The following is a 19,036-nucleotide window of genomic DNA, read 5'->3' as shown; positions in this document are numbered from 1 at the left end:
AGAGCTGCAAAAACCACTAGGCAGCTCTTTGCGTATCCAAGTGTCTAAGATCACCCAAGTGTTTGCATGTTTTGTGAAAACATGCAGGAAAAAAAAGCAGAAAATGGGCCCTTTCCCACAGACCACTCAGACCAAAAAAAAGGCAGAATTCCTCCTGGCTTCAGAAGTTTCTCCCAACTAGGAAAATGTCCATAAAATAACAAAGTATCAGCATTAAAATTTTAGTGCCTCCTAAACCAGGTGCATTTTCCTTGAAACCAATTCAACAGATGAACAGCACTTATCCTACTAAGAGGATCTCTCAAAACAGAGGCGCTGGGACACAGCCTTGCAGCCACTTACTGCTTCATTAACTCAGAAATTTAGCTTCCTCGGAGTGACGCAAAATGGTCACCAGAATATAGTGGAGAGAGGGCAAACATCAGGTTTTGCCATCATTACCTAAGCCACTCTTTTGCCGGCCTTCCTACATGCATAGGAAGGGAGGAGAGGAGAGAGTACAAGACCTCTGTGGTACTTTGCTGCTACAACTTTGCATTTTGACCCCTGTCCAGATGAGTATGAGTAGAAAAGCTGCTCCGGGGAAATGCTGAAATGCCATTTTCATTGCAATTTTCTCTCCCTGGCATCAGTGGCCCAGAAGCTATCAGCTTCTATTGCAGTCTGCTTTACAGGTACCAATGCTACATGTGCTGCATTGTGAATGCAAAGGCTAAAGGAAGGAGGAATGAATCCCTCCACCCTCAGTGCCCTGCAGGGGAGGGAAGAGCTCCTAGAGTCCCAGTTCCCACCATGGAAAGCTGCTGCTCTGAATAGTCCTGTAAAGCCTCCTCCAAAGCCTGGACTCTCTGAGGCCATGCTAGAGTACTGCTGTTACAAATTTATTATTTTTTTTTTTTACTTATATAGGTATGTTGCATAGCAAACACTAGTTTTATTAATGAAAACCTATACTTGGTCCCTTTGGTGCTCTGTTCTCATTTTAATCAACAGAACCTCATTTAAACATGACACTTCAGGACTTGGCCCAAAGGTAAGACAGTGCTCTGCCTTAAAGGGTTAACAATTAGGAGATATACTGTAGAGAGGTAAGCTTTGTCACTAAAGGGAAAACATACATTTTCATCAGTATAATTAAAACAGTAAAAATTCTTCATTTGAGCTTGTCAGGCTATCTTGAGCTGCAAAAATAGGGCGTATGAATAACTTGATACTTAGCTTAAGTTTTAGATAGCACAGACTTCATCTAGTTTAAGTATCTTTATCCAGGTTTATTCAGTAGTAGTAATTCTTTTTCTCAATTAAATCAATGTAATCATGTGGAAGCCTACAGGCTGAATGTGTAAAAGAGCATTGGGATCATTGATACCAGTGTAGATAGTGAGAAAAGTCCCTCAGTAAGCCGTATCATACAAGTGCTGCTCATCAGCTAGGCCTCTGTATACTTTAGAATATTATCTGAATGTGCAAATACAATCACATTGCTATTTTGATATTTTTTTCTAGAACATCCTGAGAGAATAAAATCGCTCTGCTCCAAAACAACCCTCTCCAAAACTTTTCTGATTTTTCCTCATCTTGTAGTAACAAGATTTACCCTGCTTGATCATGAGATTGGAAAAAAAAAGGAAGAAGCACATGCCAATGCAGTTAGACCATTTTTCTTAAACAGAGGACAAAGCTGGTCTACACACACCCCTCTTTGCAATCGTTGACCTCACTATTTCTCTCCTGTATTTTTTAAGTCCTCATTATGAAACTCAGTGAAGGGAAATTGAAGGCACTGACAAATATGAGCATCAGCAGCAGTGAAACAGTCTGTGACACCCAGAAAACCCAGCTGTTTGTAGAGTGACGGCCAGTAGGGACTGCATGCTAGGAGCAAAACACAAACACCTGGATCCTCCTCAGCACCTCTTCCCATTATTTATACAAACCTTTGCCAACCCGCTTTCCTCATTTCTTCTCAGTGTCAGCTTCTTTTTACTCATGGCTAAGGCACTGTTGTTTATCGTATACCAAAAAACTCAAGTTCATCATCTTGAAGTCTTAAAGTCAAAGTACATCTGGTTTGGAAATGAGAGTCTGTCTAAGGCCTGTCTTTCATGTAAATACACACACACACACACCCCCAAATGGAAAAACGCCTGCGTGTTACAGATTTGCCGAGGAACGTGCAGTAGTACCCTTATCATTCCTATCGGGTGTAACTCAAGAAAGGCTTTTGAAAAGTTCAAAAGAAAAGCAGCAAACTGCTGTTTTAATGAGACTCCATTAGGCAGAACTCTGTTCATGACTCTGCCGGATCATTGTTTTCATTAGCAAGCTACATGAATAACACCAAAGCTATTTGTACAGTGCTCATTGCTGGGGTGCAGGCTCCCACTCTGCCAGAGTGCTGCCTTTTAGATGTTCAATCCAGCACTGCTGTTATCTGCTCTGTGAGAAAAAAAATCTGATGCAAACAAATGGAAATTTTGTGGCTGGCCAACAAAGGGGCTTTCCAGCCAAATTCAGAACAAGGGTTTTAATTTATTTAGGAAATCAAAAGGCTAGAAAGGCATGATCGTGTAATCTCTCCCTAATGCAAACAGTCCTCGCAATATCCCATAGTTTCACTGGGCTTCACAACAGATTTACTTATTAAAGACTTAGCACATGATTAAAAATTTGAAGAGCAGGTCATCAATACATGACAGCATAAAAATATTATGAAATGTGTTAGTGGGAAGCATTCACTTTAAGTTATGTTAGAGCAGTTTGGACAAACTTTTGAAAAGAGACATACGAACGGTCTGGTTCGCTCACAGAAAAACACCACGTCTACTCATCTGTGCACAGAGTAACGTCGTGGTCTAACAGTATCTTCAAAAATCCATTTTGTACATCTGAAATTAAATGCTTTCAAAGTGTTTAATAATCTGCTTTTGTAGACAAACCAAGTCTATAAATATTTAAGTCATTAGGCACATTTTCAAATCTAAAAATACTTTAAAAAACATTACTGCATTTAGAAAAATCAGCTGTAGAGCACTCCATAAATCTATTTTTTCTGCTTCCTCTGAGCAAAATCTGTTCCAATTTCAGAGTTAAGACTTCAGTTCGATACTACAGAACAAATACATCTGAGAGCATAAACCAGATTACTTTTTAATCCTAAACCTTTCTCCATCGGTAATTATGGCTAAGACAGCACTTACATCTAAGCTGCTCTGTAGAGCCACCAAACCTACTCCAGAAAAAGCACCTACAAAGTGCCAAGTACACGCATAGCCCCATCGATTCTGATGGGCTGACTGATTGAAGGTTTTGCCCTAAATGAGGGGATACAGGAGCTCTGTACCTTAAATATCAGGAAAAAACCTGTAGGTCTGTAAACAAGCCCCCGCTGTGAAGGGGGCTGGATCTCTACCGTCTACTGTCAGCTCTAACTTCAGTGCACAGCATTGCTCCTTCACAGGTCTCTGCTGGATGCCTTCCCACGGATCACATGGGAAGTCTGCACTACAAACCTTTTAGTTCTCCAGATTCTAAGTTTTGTCCAAAAAAAAGGGGCCTAAAGTGACTGGCAAACTTTTACTGTTGTTTGCAAGGAGTTAAACCTGTGCTTGTCCCCAGCAGCTGCCTGTTGCCAGGGGAGCTCTGGAGCTGCCCCGAGCGGGGTGCCAGGGCACCAAGCTGCAGGCATGGGGCTTGCACAGGCAGGCGGCACCTCCTGAGCACCACACAGCAAACAGACGCTGCTGGTAACACCGCATCTTCCCAAAAGTGCAAAGCTGTGGGCAAAGCACCATGACCTTTCATTTGCTGCCTTTCAATTAACTGCTAAATCTCATTTTCAAAATTCAGTAACTAATACACTTCAGAAAACAAACATTCTTTCAAAAAAACCCACCACCTTTTACTGAAGAGTTTGCAAGAAGCAGTACTACTGAAAGGCTACCAACAGTCGGATGTGGACTTTCCAAGCAGAATCGCCAAGCAGCACAAGCAGGAATTTTGTTATTTAAAAAAAAAAAAAAACAAACCAAACAACTGCTTTTTTATAACAACCTTAGGAATAACATATTGGCAAAAGGAAAATTAGCAAAAAAAAATACTGTTAAGAAGTCGATATAGATACTGTATAAAGACTGCTCTGCATCCATAACCAGGACTGGTGACTACCATGAGCCAGGCTGTCACAGGTTCTAAATGAATGCTACCACGTTCAGGATTATCAGGGGAGGAAGGCATACATAGACTTCCAGGCTTGAAAAATGTACCACCTACCTATGCCACATGCTAAAACCTATACAGAAATGCACTGATGATTTCATGTTTAATATTCCTTCACTTATCCAAATATAGGTCACATGAACATATGGCAGAGAGATAACATGGGATCATACTGATGTATGGCAAATAACAGAATATAGCAAACTACTACGTAATTTGCAAGTATCATTATAACAATATTATAAACTTTTTTTTTTCTACTGAGAGGAAGCAAAGGAACCTCAGTTAGAGACAAAACCTGCATTGTTCTAAGCAAAGTAGAACTAGGAATTCCAGTGTAAATGCCAGAAGGGTTCAAATCTAGCTCTGTAGTGGATTTACAAAGAGCTGAATGAGGTCCAGAGTCTTTTAGGATATGTCAACAAATCAAATTGAAAACACAGCTATTCCAACAAGGGATCTGTATGTACTTACATACCGCATATTGGTATACCTGCCATGTAAGAATTGGGTTTAGTTAACGTAGTTAGGAAACTCTTCATTTAAGTTTTATTTGCTTCTCTCTTTTGAAAACAGCTTACTATTTTCTTTTTTTCTTTTATGGGCCACCAAATTACATGTGACCAAATGTACCTATTTAGTGAAAATGGGTTCCATTAGTATGTAATCTTATACTTGCATTGTTTTCTTCTGAAGGAAAATAATAGAGAACAGGTGGTGATGCTTAGCATCAGGCTCCTGTTTCTAGAATTACAATCTACTGGGAGCCACCAGCAATCCCTGAAAGCTGTCATAAGTGCTCAGGAACTAGTATGATCCAGAGCACACTCAATACATTAAAGTGTCTTTTTGAAAATTTAAGTAGGTGTGACAGGAGAAAACTGGCTGAATGGTGCAGGGATTCTAACGTGTCCCTGCAAAGGGTCATGATTTCCTTCTGCATCCCACAATAAATAACTCAAGCTGGCCTCCATTTCCACAGCAGAAATTAGACATTTAAAAAATTCAAATAGGTACCATATGCACTATAAACCTTTCTGGTTCAGTGTTCAAATGCAGCCGCATTCACGTTGTTGGAAAATATGGGCTTTAAATTCTCCTAGAAGAACTTTAAAAAGCTGTTCCTTTATACTTACTTATTCCTTTCTCAGTGCCACAAAAACAGCAGTGCTGATAAATATCTCCTTGATGTAGTTCAAAAACCTACTGATGCCACACTGCGCAAATAGTTTTACCCAGAAAGTCACAGCACCACATGCCAAACAGACATTTCTTTGTTTTATCAATCCCATCCTTACCTTACCAAGTAGGAAGTTGTTTAGAAATAATTCTGTGTAACCAACAACTGTGTTTCCCAATGCATTCTCATGATGAAGCATGAGACAGAAGCAACGCCAGCTAACAGACCCTCACCAGCAAACAAGTATTATAGCCGTGGTTTAAAAATTGACTTTGAAGCAGAGGAGTAGGACAAAGACAACATGTACTTGCATGGCAATTTCAACTGACATCCAATTTTAGAAAACCAGACATGGAAGGCCAGCTGATATCCCTAACTACTGTTCTGTGTCAGATATGCCAAGATACACACTTACATGAGGGAACAGTTAATGCAGGTTTGTTTTGTGGCATTGTAGTTCGGGAGTGATAGGAATTAAAAGAAGATAAATTTATTTGCAGTGCTAGATTCTCTGTTGGTGGGAATCAGCAGTCTCCCACCAATTTCCGCAGGAATATGTGAAGTTGCACCAAGTAGTTAAATTGTACTTCACATTCCAGATTTCTTGCATAGCTATACAAGATCAACTACACTTATTATTACTGTGGTTTGTTCTTTTGGGGGACCTTAGTCAAAGTCAAAGCATTGCTTGCAAGTTGGAATCAGTTAACACTAGGCTTTGGAGAAGAGTATATATATTTTAGCCATCTTCAGTCTCACCTGTGTTAGCTTTCCTCTAAAACAGGAGGCAGTATGATGAGCTGCAATTCTATAGAAATTATATTCTGATTCAACAGCGCTCAGGAAATTCTTTCGCTACTTCTGGTTTTCCTCAAAGTCTTAATGCAGAGAAAATGCCCTGTCCTCCAATGAGTCCCATGTAAGTGTCTCTCCACTTGAAGCCCTGTGGCTATGACAGAAGAAAATTAAAAGTTGCCCATTGCTTTGAAGATATTACAGAAGAAACTCCACCTTACAGAAGCAAGAAAAGCCCAGCCCACAAAACTGAGCAAGGTGGTAAATGACAAAAGTACTAGGGAAAAGAGGATGGCAAATACTATTTTTCTTTTCTTGGCACTGTGCTAACAACAAAGTTTTTCTCTAAACTTTGTTTTCCAAGATGAAAAACACAACTGTTGTCACAGGGATATTTTTTACCGAAGAAACACTAGTTTTGCAGTTCAAAACTCTTAATTAGTCTTTCCACATTAAATCAGGGTGCTGGAGTAAGGGATTATGTTAAATTTTCCCATCAGATCCATCTAGAATCAGCTGGTTTCTGAATTTTATTCATACAGTAAATATTTCCCCCCATTTATTGCTCTTGTTTACATGGATCCAGCTAAATAACTGAAATCTCTTCTAGCATGTGCATGACCGGCAAAATTCTTAACAATCACAGAATTATTATTACTGGTGATGAGCGAACCAGAAAATGTGCACAGCCAGATCCCAGGAAAGTTTTAATCTCCAACAGTCATCCTCATCCTGTTTGTAAACCGACTAAATTGAAACGCTGAAAAACAATCCATATAAAAGCACATCATGCCATTTTTAAAGAAATTTCTTTCACAATAATTTTACTTTAATTCCAAACTTCAAACTTATCCCCAAAAGCTATTTAGAAAAAGAAAATGTGCTATCATTTGAGTAGTGAATAAGACTGAACAATGAAATCTAGAATTATGAATAAGATAGTTTTGAAGAGACCTAATTTCTAGATATTTTTTTCCCCTAACAAGGACTGAAGGTTTTGTGTCTTTATCAAAACTTCTCAAACAAATGTTCTTTTATGGCATTTTTCCATTTCCTGGTACTAGAGATTTCAAAAGCAGTTCTAGTAATATCAGAGTATTGCTAAAAACCAGAAAATGCATCATAACCTTCCTGCTTAATCCATATACCATAAATACTTTTAGTATATATATGCATAGGTGAGGAGATATATAAGCCAGATATAATCTAAAAATAATATACAAGTCCAAATCAGAATACACGATTACAGTGGAAAAGCCAGAGACGTTCTCCTTACTATACCACTCCTAAAATTAAGTGGCTAAAATTCTGAAAGGAATATTCCAAAAGATAGAAGTGCTTTAGTTACCTTCCGAAAATATTGTTCCACAGCCTGACCAATCACTTGCTAAGTCAACTGCAGCACAAATTCACCTTAGCCTGGAGCACAAAGCTACTGGATTTAGCCCTTTTAAATATCACACACTCACAAGTATTGTATTGCTGAAATTTCCTTTCAATTCAGAGGACCTGCACAGGTGGAACCAGATCAATGCAATTCAGGCTGAATGAGGTTTTCCAAGTTTTTTCACAAAAGAACCTTGGATTTCAAATTCACATGGCTGCTTTAAGAGGCAGCAGAGTCATAATGCTGCATTTTAGTAGAATAACTGGCCATTAAGTCCCTGCACTACTTTCCTCCATCCTTGATAAGATACTACTACTAAATTTAGCTCCACTATAGAAGTGAATTCTTTTCCTCATGAAAGGAGAATATAGAGGCAATAATGATGAATTTAAACAAGGAACGACATTAGAACAAAAGATAAACAGGGATCTGAATGTTTGATTTTCCCAAAAGTCTCATTGTGCTCTATTTTTGTTGCCTTCTAGACATGATGATTTTACCATCTTCCTTCAAAGAATAGAAATCTTCATTTTCAAAATGATATATTGCCAGATTAATCTGTCCTCAATTGTATTATTCTGAACTAGCTGGTAGATAGCACACGTACATGAACTGCGTATAGTTCATGAGGGGTAGCATTCACAGCATCATGGTTTCAACAGTCCGCTGAGGAACAGTTTACTTTTTGTCCAGATTGCATTTCTCCATAAGCAGGACATTACCACTTTGTGGCAGCACACTTTGCAGACAAACTGCATCGCCCTGAATCTGACACAATTGTTCACCCCACTCAGTTTATAAAATCTGGATCCAAATTTCAAACGAAAGATCATTTTGCTGAACTTTTTTTTTTTCCTGTGGAATTATTTTACCAATGTTTGGTGAACAGGCTCTTTTCAACCTTGGGGGTTACTTATTTAGATTTTTAATCTCTGCAAAATGTTGATGAAAATGTTTGTCTGCTGGAAGGGCACCACATGCTTCTAATCTGAAGACTGACTGACTTCTACCGCCTAAAAAGCAACTCGGCAAGTATAAAGAAGGCAGGAGGTTAAATGATTGTTAAGTATCTAAATGAACTGGGAATTACAGCCCCAGTTTCAAAAGTCTGTCAGATGAATTGAGTTCCAGTCTACTTCAGAGTCCTGGGAACTTAGACTTCCATACACTCGAGAGTTTCCTAAACTAAACAATTTAACATTGCAGAAAGAAGGATGAGTGGGCATGAAAGCCGAGAAGGATGGAAAATGAATGCAGCAGTAACCTGCTTATTCAAAAGCAACTGCAGGTTCCCAAAGCAAATACTTTTCCTATCTGCAATAAGTTGTGATATTCTTCTGCTTATAATCTGTAAAAATTGTTAATACAGCACGTTTTTTTCATTGAATGATTAAAAAGAAAAAAGCAGCTTTTTATCCCAAGAATTTTTATTGGAAAAGGGAGCAGTCCCAGTGAAGTCTTATATTTTCCATTATTTTTTTTTCTGCTTCCTCTGAAGCACTAAAAGCACTATGTTCTGATGTTTCTGGAATTCTGGAACCAGAACATTTTGTCAAAAAATGGAGTTTCAAAAGTAGAAAATATGTTAGGTATGCATCTTTTAAAAACAAATATATCCAAGGCAAGTTTAGAAAAGCTACTGTTTAAAGGAATATTGATTTAAACAGTATCATTTTCAACCTGTGTACTTCCTATTAAACTTTATGACACAACACAATTCTTTATTAAATTCACCTCTGGTTTTGTTCTCAGAAAATACTCCACTTCCCATTGTGTAAATGTGTGGATTGGTCATCTATGTTATCATTTTCCAAATGTTTTGAGTTCTTTAAAATATCATATATTTGTCTTGGAGAAGAGTGTTTTAATATAACGAGGAAATTCAGAGGGCATACAATGGCAAGATTTTGGAATCAATGCCATAAAAGTTTAGCATAACTGAGCCAAACAAATACTATGCTTAATATGACAGGCTTCCACTCATGGGTGAATCAAGTGGTCCCTTTACACTTTTGAATGGGATGGTCATCTACTGAATACAGCTTTTAGAGCAAATTTCACTGCGTTTAGTTTAATTTATACTCACATAGCAGTGGCCTGTCTTGTGAAGGTAATTCCAGTCTTTCTCCAATACTTTGTGCACTCACTGTTTAAAGGACTCGGTTCTTCTATTTCAGTTTAACTTCTGCTCCTGCGCCCTTTAATACTAATAATACAATGCTTTGAAGGTAATACAACACTGAAGTTAAAATCTTTCTTTTTGCCTATGTAGGAAGTCTCGCTGAATCACAAGAAGAAACTTGGAAAAGCCTGGGTAGATATCTTTAGGAAAAAGAGAGGTGGATTTCTGCTCCAAATCTGGGGAATTAGTGCCTACTTCTTAGTTCAAATTCTATGTCATAAAAACAATTTCTAAATTATCTTTTTTTAAGCAAAGAAATGTCATTGCAAAACCAAAAACAATCTCCAAAACCCAAAATCTCTCTTGGTCTCACTGAGGTATTTCTATTAGCAACAGCAATGCTGCGGTGTCAAGGTGCAAGCAGCGAACCGATGTTTTTGTTACCACATCATGCAGACCTGTACTGGCTTCAGTGGCTGACTGCACACAGGCTAGAAAGGGCTTGGGAACTTCTCCATTCCTGAGTCCATCAACATAGAGGAGATAAGTTTGGGTTTTTTAGAGGTCTAATACCAACTCTCTTTGTTTCTTGAACGTGTTTGTGCAGTGTTGGTTCATGCACTTTAATTTTATAATTATTTAACAACTTTTAAAAAAAAAAATTTAAGTATACTGTCTTGCAAAGGCATAATACCACTGTCTTGAGAGGACACAAGGGAAGAATTTGGAGTTTTTGATAGATTTTTTAAATTGCCAAAATAAGAACTGACACAGATAATGGAGCGGAGCTGTGACTCAGGCTTTCTCCACACATCTAGAGAAGTGGGCTGATTTTCAAAAGTGACGAAGCACCCAGTGCCTTCCAGTTACAACCTAGAAGTATTGTCAGAATCTCAATTTGAAAAATCAGACTACGTACCTAAAAATGTAAAAGGGACCTGACAGCCCCACATCAGTCTAAAAAAACCAAAACCAACAAACCAACCAGTCATCTGTGCCCCGTGTAAACACTACATCACGTGCCCATTAAAAACAGTGTGCTCAGATAATGCATATATGCTATATGCACAAAACCAGCAGAATTAACAAATACAGACCATTAGCTGGGATTTTTTTGCCCAGCAAAAATTGTGTCAAAATCAGAGATTTTAACAAGCAGTCAAGTTTAGGATAGCAAAATCCTTTCCCGTTCTGCTTTAAAGAAGTGAGCAGACTGGACTTGTCACTTCTTTCAAAAAACATGTACTGCATTACCCATAAATGTGACAAGATTGATCACATCAATCAACTAGTCACAAGACATCACATCTTGCTGTCAAGTGCCAGGGAGAGGCAGTGGCTCTGCCAAGCTCTTTTTTGAACTTGGGTGGTTGGAATCCAGGTTTGAATGCTAAAGTATTTTAAACGTGTTTGTTAACCATGGCTCTTAACTGGTTTGGAGTTTGCAGGTGGAAGAGGATTTTTTAAGTTTTTAAATGTTGGGTTTTTTTAGTATTATTGATATTCATTAAGTCAGAGTTGGTTATTGGAGACTGCAGCTAGAGGGAGCAGCCAAGGGAACACAGGATTTGTCAGACTGCAGATCCCCACTTCTGCCTGATGCAGAGGGAGATCCAGTGAAAGCAGAGAAAGACGCACACCCTGCCAGCACTTATAACGCTGTGACTTTTATTTAGGCTCCCTAAAATCTCTGGTCAAATAGATTTGAAAGATAAAGGAGGAGATACTTGGGCTCTTTGTCCTCAGCTGTCTCTATCTACTTGCAGATGGAGCCTACCAACCCTGTACTTCCCTGGCACGAGAGTAATTTCCATCAAAACTGTAGCAACTTTTGATATGTTAGACTTTTTAAAAAGCTAAGGCTGTTCTAACGTCAGAAGTGATAAATATAATTTGCACTAGCAAAGTGTTCTATTAATGCAGTACTGAAATGAAGAGTATATTTAAAAGAGGAAAATCTCATTTTTGCTTCGAGTTGTGTATTTTCATCATCTTAGAATATACTTCACCAAAGGCAGGAGGAAGTATTGGCTGCTTCGGGCATGAGCTAGCAAGGAAGTGACACTCCGCTGTCAGGTCCAAGTTTACTGACCTTGCCTATGGCAAACTCTGCCTTCAAAGATAACTGTGCATGCAGAACAGCTGAGAGTCTGAGCAGAAGAAAAAGAAGGTGGATTCTGAAGGTCAATTTAAGTCAATTCACTGAGTTATACAGAGTTTACCATAGAAGCTAACTACAGAATTACAGGATGTATTTGTGAAGTTTCTGTAAAGTATGAAGATACTCAGCCCTATGTATAATGATGAATTGGGAGGGAAGATTTCAATCATGAGTAAAAAAATGCTTAAGAAAGTAACAAAGGAAAGCAAAAAGACCCCCCAAAACCAAAACCCTTCATCCTGAGTGATGAATGATCTGAAAATCTGACCCTTTTCTGAAAGTACTTACTTCTGTAGCTGACTAAATGGTCGGAAAATTCTTTGAAAATGTCTCCCCCAACTTGTGCGTGCTACATACTTTGTAAATCTGTCCTAAGCCTCTTTTTTCCATTTCATTATGGTCATGTTTTCCATTCACTGCAGCAATCTCTTTGGAATATTTAACATTTTGCCTAGAAGTCTCTCTGGATAACAAACCACACAGCTGTTTGTGGGAGTATTCACACTGATGTCCATGGGCATTACAGAGGATATGAAAATCAGTGCCCACTGTCTTAGACCCAAAGATCAAGTCCACCATAGTAGTTAAGTACTTACCTAATATTGATATATGCACATCCTAACTGAGGTAAACAAGACAACACAAACACTTACATTGAACCACACACATATGCCTAAGTTTCCTGATAAATGGAGGTAACAAGCTGGATTATTTATGGTATCGATAAAATAAAATTGATATTGACCTATTATGTTGATAAACATAATAAATTATTGATAAAATACGTAAGTACATAAAAGTTGCCATAATGTGTCAGAGCAAAGTGGTCAGGCCAGCGTCCCGCTAGTTGCAAATACTCCAAGGAGTAAGAACATAGGCAAGTACAGAAGGATTTCTCCCAGCTTCAGCCAATAACAGCTTAGACACATCTGAAGCTGGAAGTATTACCACTGTGTTTAGTACCTACCAGTGCAATCTCTTGTCTCTGCATCTGTCTCATCTCCATTTGAGTAGTTCCATATGGCTCCCACAGCATCATGCGGCAATGAGCTATACAATATGAAAAAGCAGTTCCTGGCTGTCTGATAATTTCACATTCTGCTCTTCTTCTAGGACAAATCCTGACTGATCGCTCCCCACTCACCTTTTCCTCACTCTTTATTATTTTATATCTCTGTCCTGTTCTCCCATGGGCATCTATGTTTCAAACAGGAACATTGTATCCTATTTAATTTCTCCTGTTGCTCTGATCACCCCTGCTGTCCTCGTCCCCCATCTAACCCTGACTGCTTCTGCATCCTTTTAACAGTTACTCAGCACCATGAACTTAGTAGTAGTGCAAAAATGCCTTCTGTTTTGTTTCCAGTGCCTGATACCCTGCTTAGCACTTTGAAAAAAATACAAAAAAATTGCCTCTCTCTGCTGCTGCATCACCATGAACTGATAGCTGAAGTGACTCTAATTTAGCAGTTATCACTGTATGTGCCTAACTGCCATCACATTATGCCATGTACATTGCTTTATACCTATAGAAATGGAATTTCTATAGGGTTCTCTGGGTTTTATTTCTAAGATGCTCAGTACACTGACATTCACAGCAATTCACTCTTTGTAGTCCGTTTAAGTTCGTACTGTTCTGAATAAGTTTCATTAAAAACTTCTGTGCCTCACTAATCCCCCATTTTCCAGACAGTCTACCAGTAAGTTGAACAGCATCAGTGTCTAAAAGATTTGTGCGCAACTTTGCTTATGGACTCGCTGCATTCTGAGAGCTGACTGTTTAGTCCTGCTTATTTTTTCCTGTCTACTGCTCAGGCACTAGTTATTCTAATCAGTTATAAAATGGTTTATCCCTTGGCAATTCAGTTTCTTTGTACTTGAGCTATAGCTCCATTCACACAAGTATTTGAAGAGCACCAGTAAATTACTTGCCAGAAATGGTGTCGTTTGATTTTGATTTGTCATTAGGCTGTTAAGAGAGTGCTGTTTTGAAACATTAACCTTAATGTTATCTTTACAAATATGATTAAGGATGTGTATTAAGAGAGTGTTTTGTGATTTAGGCTGGAATGAAGAGGGAAGCCTCACCCTCGCACGTGTTACCAGGACAGCAGAGTGTTTGAGTTTTTTTGTTCTGGAAAATATTCAGGTGAAACATACTGTGAAAATAAACTTTAGAAGAAGCAACTGTTCACAAAATGTCTTTTAGTAGCTACTGTTTAAATTAATTTCCTGCGAATAGGGTCATTTAGGACAGAAGGGGATCAAAAGTAAAAGCAGTGTGATATTTTACTAACAAGTGGTCAAAGCATATGAGCACAAAGACTTCCAGTGAACGCAACGGCACCAGGAGCAGCCGAGCTCCCTGTCCTGCAGTAACACAGACATGTGTGGTACCACTGACAGCGTACAAACTGTGTTCATGGCTGGTCTTATCTGCTCGTGCTGTTTCAGCAGTGTGGATCATTCTGGCTGAAATTCCACCCCGTGCCACCTAAACAGCCCTTCAAGCCCTCCAGCTGGCATCTCATAGAAACTGGTCTGCCCTTCAGTCAAGGGGTAAAATTCAAATTTAAAGTGTTGCCTCGCAAAAGTCTTGCGTTACAGAAAGCAACCAAAAAATCCCTCCAAAACAATAACCTCCCCAAAACCCCCACCAAAAAACCCACACACGCACAAAATCTACAACCTGAGACATGAATCCTGACCAACAGCCAGAAGGAGCACTGGAGGTTAAATCAGGGAAAGATAGGAAATCAAATCCAGAAACTGAGTGTCAGTCCCTGTTGTGCAATCTGTTTTCACAGAATCAGCTAAATCTGAGTTAGTAAATTCTACTTCAGCTTTTGCTCCTACTGCTGCTATATCCACAGTATCTGGGAAATGACTTAGATACATCTCTGGAGAACAGCATGGGTCCGATGCTTCCAAAAGGCCACATTGAATACGTTCATGTGTGAGATACATGTGCCAGGGTAGCCGTCCCAGCTGCACAACACATGATGTGTCAACTGCTTTACATAGGGTGGGTCAGGAAGAGGCTCATTAAAGAGAAACGTTACAGCTCTGCTTGCAACATCTCTGCATCCTTGTCCAGTTTTACACTGAAAAAAAAAAAAGCACTGCTTTAAGAAAAGGGTTACTCTGGATGGAGATCGAAACCCATACAGAGAGGCCAGAAGAACTGTGCCTGGTACCTTAGACCTAGATATATCACTGATCTTTCATATCATTATTTCATCTTGAGGGAAGAGCGTAAATCATTCTGATTTAACTTCTTCTGTGATAATAATTACAACAAATTATTCTGATGACCAAATGCAGACTGTCTTACATAGGCGATGAAAGATGAGAGAGCTCCTTGTCCTCAAGCTTGCTTTCCAGTAAGGGAGTCTCAACCGGATGATTTCCTCTGAGCAGAATTCCTCTCCTGTGTGGAAAATGCCATGATCCCACTTCCTAAAGGCATGCAGAACCTAATTCCCACTGAAAACATTCAGCGAGTTTGGTACATAAATGTCCTTCAGACTCATCCTATCTATAAACAGGGCCCAACCTTTGAGATGGCTTTCTGCGCAGAAGCATGTGGCTCTTCTAGGATAAGACGGGCAATGAGACAGCACATTTTGCAGAGTAAGGAACCAAAGTGTGGCATTTCTGGCCAGCATGAGCTTGCATCTGTGGCCACATTTTTTTGGTGCATCTGCTGGGAAACAGTGCTGGAGGGGAGTTCAGTTACATCACTTCTTTCAGTACTGAATTGTCACCACCATTAGGGACGTTCCCCTCAGTGGACCTGAAAGCTGTTCCTGAACAAGTGAAGATATCATCATATGGCTGCTATAGAAGATAACGGGTTTTCTCCCATTTTCCCATCCTTGACCCTTCTGTTCTGACCTTTTAGCTGTAAAATAGACTTTAGCCCCACCACGTTCAAGAGTGACAACTGCACCCCAGACCTAGAACTCGCGCCCCACTATCATACCTGTTCATACAATGTATGAATTGACTTCTATTCATCTAAAACCTTTAGAACAGAGCCAAGACAGTGCTGTCCTACTCTTTGTCCATTTGTTCCTATTGCAGGGGTGGGGGGTGGGGGCGTCGTGGGTAACTCACTGAGACAAAAGCCTGAAAGTGGATAGCTCTGCAAGTGTCAAGTGGCATCTGGGCTCGCTGGCCCTGTCTGTGGTACATACCTGTTCAGAAAAATTAAAGATTTTCACAGTGCTAATCCTTGTTACACAATCTGCAGCCCATTCGCTATTCCTTTTTGGCTTTATTTTTAACAGGGCCTTAAAACATATTTTTCCTTAAAATGACAACATTCTTTTTTGCCTGCTTTGTTCGTGGGGCTTTGTGCGCTCATAAACAGTTTAAGAGCTCCCTTCACACCTGCGGTGCACATGTGTGCCTGTAATAAAGATTCTCTTATCTATCTTTCACTGATAACTTAAGAGGACAGTCTTTAAGAAAAGGCACCATCCTTGCAACTGTAATGAACAAAACAAAACCAAAATCCCAAACCTACAGCAGTGACAGTAAGGCCAGCGTGCCTGGGGAAGGAGGGAACCTGACCCGTGAAGCTCATCAGAAAATCTGCTTTCCCAGGGACTAAAGAGTGCCTCTAGTTTTGCTGTCTGGTATTTAAACCCTGCATAACCTGAATCCATTGAAGTGCACCAGTAACTGACATTACATTTCAAATTAACATCTTCTGCCTATCAGGCTTCTCCATGCATGAAGGTCTTTAAACATTTTACAAATGTTTTTTAATAAAGCCATCCAAAATTCCTGTCAAGCACAGGGCCAAATATGTGTTTCCCTGTTTGGCAAACCAGGAAAGCAAGCAGGGAAAAGCTAAACATGAAACTTTGACTTTCAAACTCATTCTTCCAACCACCTGATAACTGTCCCATTTCAGTGCTCTAGCCAGTTGTTTCTTCTATACTTCTATTGAAATGCAAAGATAAAAAAAGCTCTTGGATTTTCAAAAATAATATTAATGCATTTTGATTTATGATTTATCTCTATCACTGTTGTTTAGATAATACTTAAACCAAGATTTTCTTATGCATATAAATACAGGCTAAGAAAGTCTGAGTTCCTACCTCCAAAGTCCTTAGAAAATTTTGCACTAATACATTTTATATATTTGTGCAATACCAAAATGTAGAACCTCCTATTCCCATGTAATAAAAGATGCATCTTCTTTCCCCTGCTAGTCGCTTCTCTAGAGTCCTTCATCCACCTTTATGATCCTGAAGTTGGAGCAGGGAGGCTGAGGGGAAGACAAGTGGACCTGTGACTCCTTTCCAGCTAGCAAACCCTGCTCAAAGACACAAGGAAGCAGTCTGTACCATCCAAAGTTTTTACTCCATCCTTCCTTGACCTCCCTGGACTCCATGTTGCTTATGTGGAAAATCACGCAGTAATGCTTCCCAATTAACATAATCTGAACTATGCTAGAGCTATGCTGCTACTCAAAACCAGCTTGCTCAGAAAATGTCCCCCAGGGACTTGTTTACACAGTGGGGAGTGGATCAGCACACACTGGACTGCAGTGCCGTGACTTCTCTTTTGGGCTGCCTCGTGCTGGTTGTACACTGCTTGCACTGACATCACTGGCTCAGTGGAAGGTTCCGTGGAAGGAAACCTTTAATCTGGCCTAACCACAGGACAGTTTGGGATCGGCAAGACCTCCGCAGCCTCTTTCAGCGTAAGCACTGGTACAAAGTCTGAGAGAAATTTCCCTCCATGGAGAAAACCTTAATCTTCTGGTTAGACACCACCACACACTACAATTTGATACTTAATAAATTGTCGTGAAGCTATAATACAAGTATTCACTTGGTCACTTATCCTTTTAGTAATAAAAAACAATTGGAACTGAATTTCAGTTGCAATTTGTTGCAGCTGCTGTGGCAAGGACCCCCTCAGAAAGTAATTTCCAGAGGATTCTTCTTGTTAAAAAGCCATTTCCTTGGCGAGGAGTGGGATGTCTGTAAGATAGCAACAGCGACAAAACCAAGCACAGAAGATTGCAAGCATTCCTGAACAGCATTTCAAAAACCCTCTATTTATTCAAACAATTACAATTCAGACAATTTATGCAGCTAAGCAGTTTAGCCCCTCCATCAAAATATAAAGTAGACTTCTAAGCCTAAGTTTTGATAGGCAGTTTTCCTCATTAACCCTAACGATGACACACAAGACAGCATCAAAACTTGGCTCCACCCTGGCAAAGGTGTGGCAACCCCCTGGTTTCCCAGTCCTTCCACAGCTCCCAGGATTTCCATTCTTCAGTTCTGACCCACACCCACTTTCTCTCCCCACCACACGAGTTGGTTGAATTATGTGGTTATGAATTATATACATTTCAAATGTAGCTTTTTGGGGAGTAATAGGAACTGAGTCAGTCTGTAGGAACAACTTGCAGTCTTGCTGGGCAACCCCATAGTGTTCAGCTCACACATTAGGGCATGTGGTTGGTTACGTGGGTCAGATGGTATAATTATTGCTACCTGAGTGGATGGCAAACTGAAATTTAAGAATGACAAGTCTGGTAAAACTTTCAGGCTATGCTAAATAAAGGAAACAGTCTTCACATCTACTTGGTGGCTCCCATCACCCCAGGGAGTTAATGAGATAATGCCCCCACAAAGAGAAGACTAATGACACCACGCTGTTTTTCTCTGTAAATGCCCATGAATTTATCATCAGAGAACATACCAGCCATGCCACCTGCTCTAGCCTGCCAAATGGTCACCCCGTTCCCTGATGCAAGCACAGGATGGTAGCCAGCTTTTTCTTCCCTTCTGCTTCTTCCATTATGATTATCCCTTCATGTAACCCACCATATGCTCTCTCTCTATGTGAAAGCTGTACATTAACTATTTAATCACAATTTGTAACTCCTTCTTTGGTATGGAATGCCGTTGTCCTGTCTACCTCTGAAGGAGGAAATGGTCATTTGACATCTCCTCTCTTCTTCCCTCCTGCCTGAAGAATGACAGGGGAGATGATATTTGAAAAAGAAAGTAAGTATCCACCTCAGTACTCCTCCTACCAGAGAAGTAGGAGATCCACAGATCTGACTCTGTATCCTGGACAACCCAATGCTCCACAAGATAGAAACAAAAACTTTTCTCTTTTAAGATCCTGAGTCTCCCA

General features: G+C 39.7%; 1 protein-coding gene across 1 annotated transcript in view; it reads right to left on the bottom strand.

Moving 5' to 3' along the window:
• The window catches only part of DKK2 (dickkopf WNT signaling pathway inhibitor 2), a 53,479-nt gene that overhangs the window by 19,071 nt on the left and 15,372 nt on the right, over positions 1-19,036 (bottom strand). The window lies entirely within an intron of this gene.

This window comes from Falco punctatus (assembly GCF_963210335.1).
Source record: "Falco punctatus genome assembly, chromosome: 1".
In the NCBI taxonomy this organism is placed as follows: domain Eukaryota; kingdom Metazoa; phylum Chordata; class Aves; order Falconiformes; family Falconidae; genus Falco; species Falco punctatus.
This window is presented reverse-complemented; position numbering and strand designations above follow the sequence as displayed.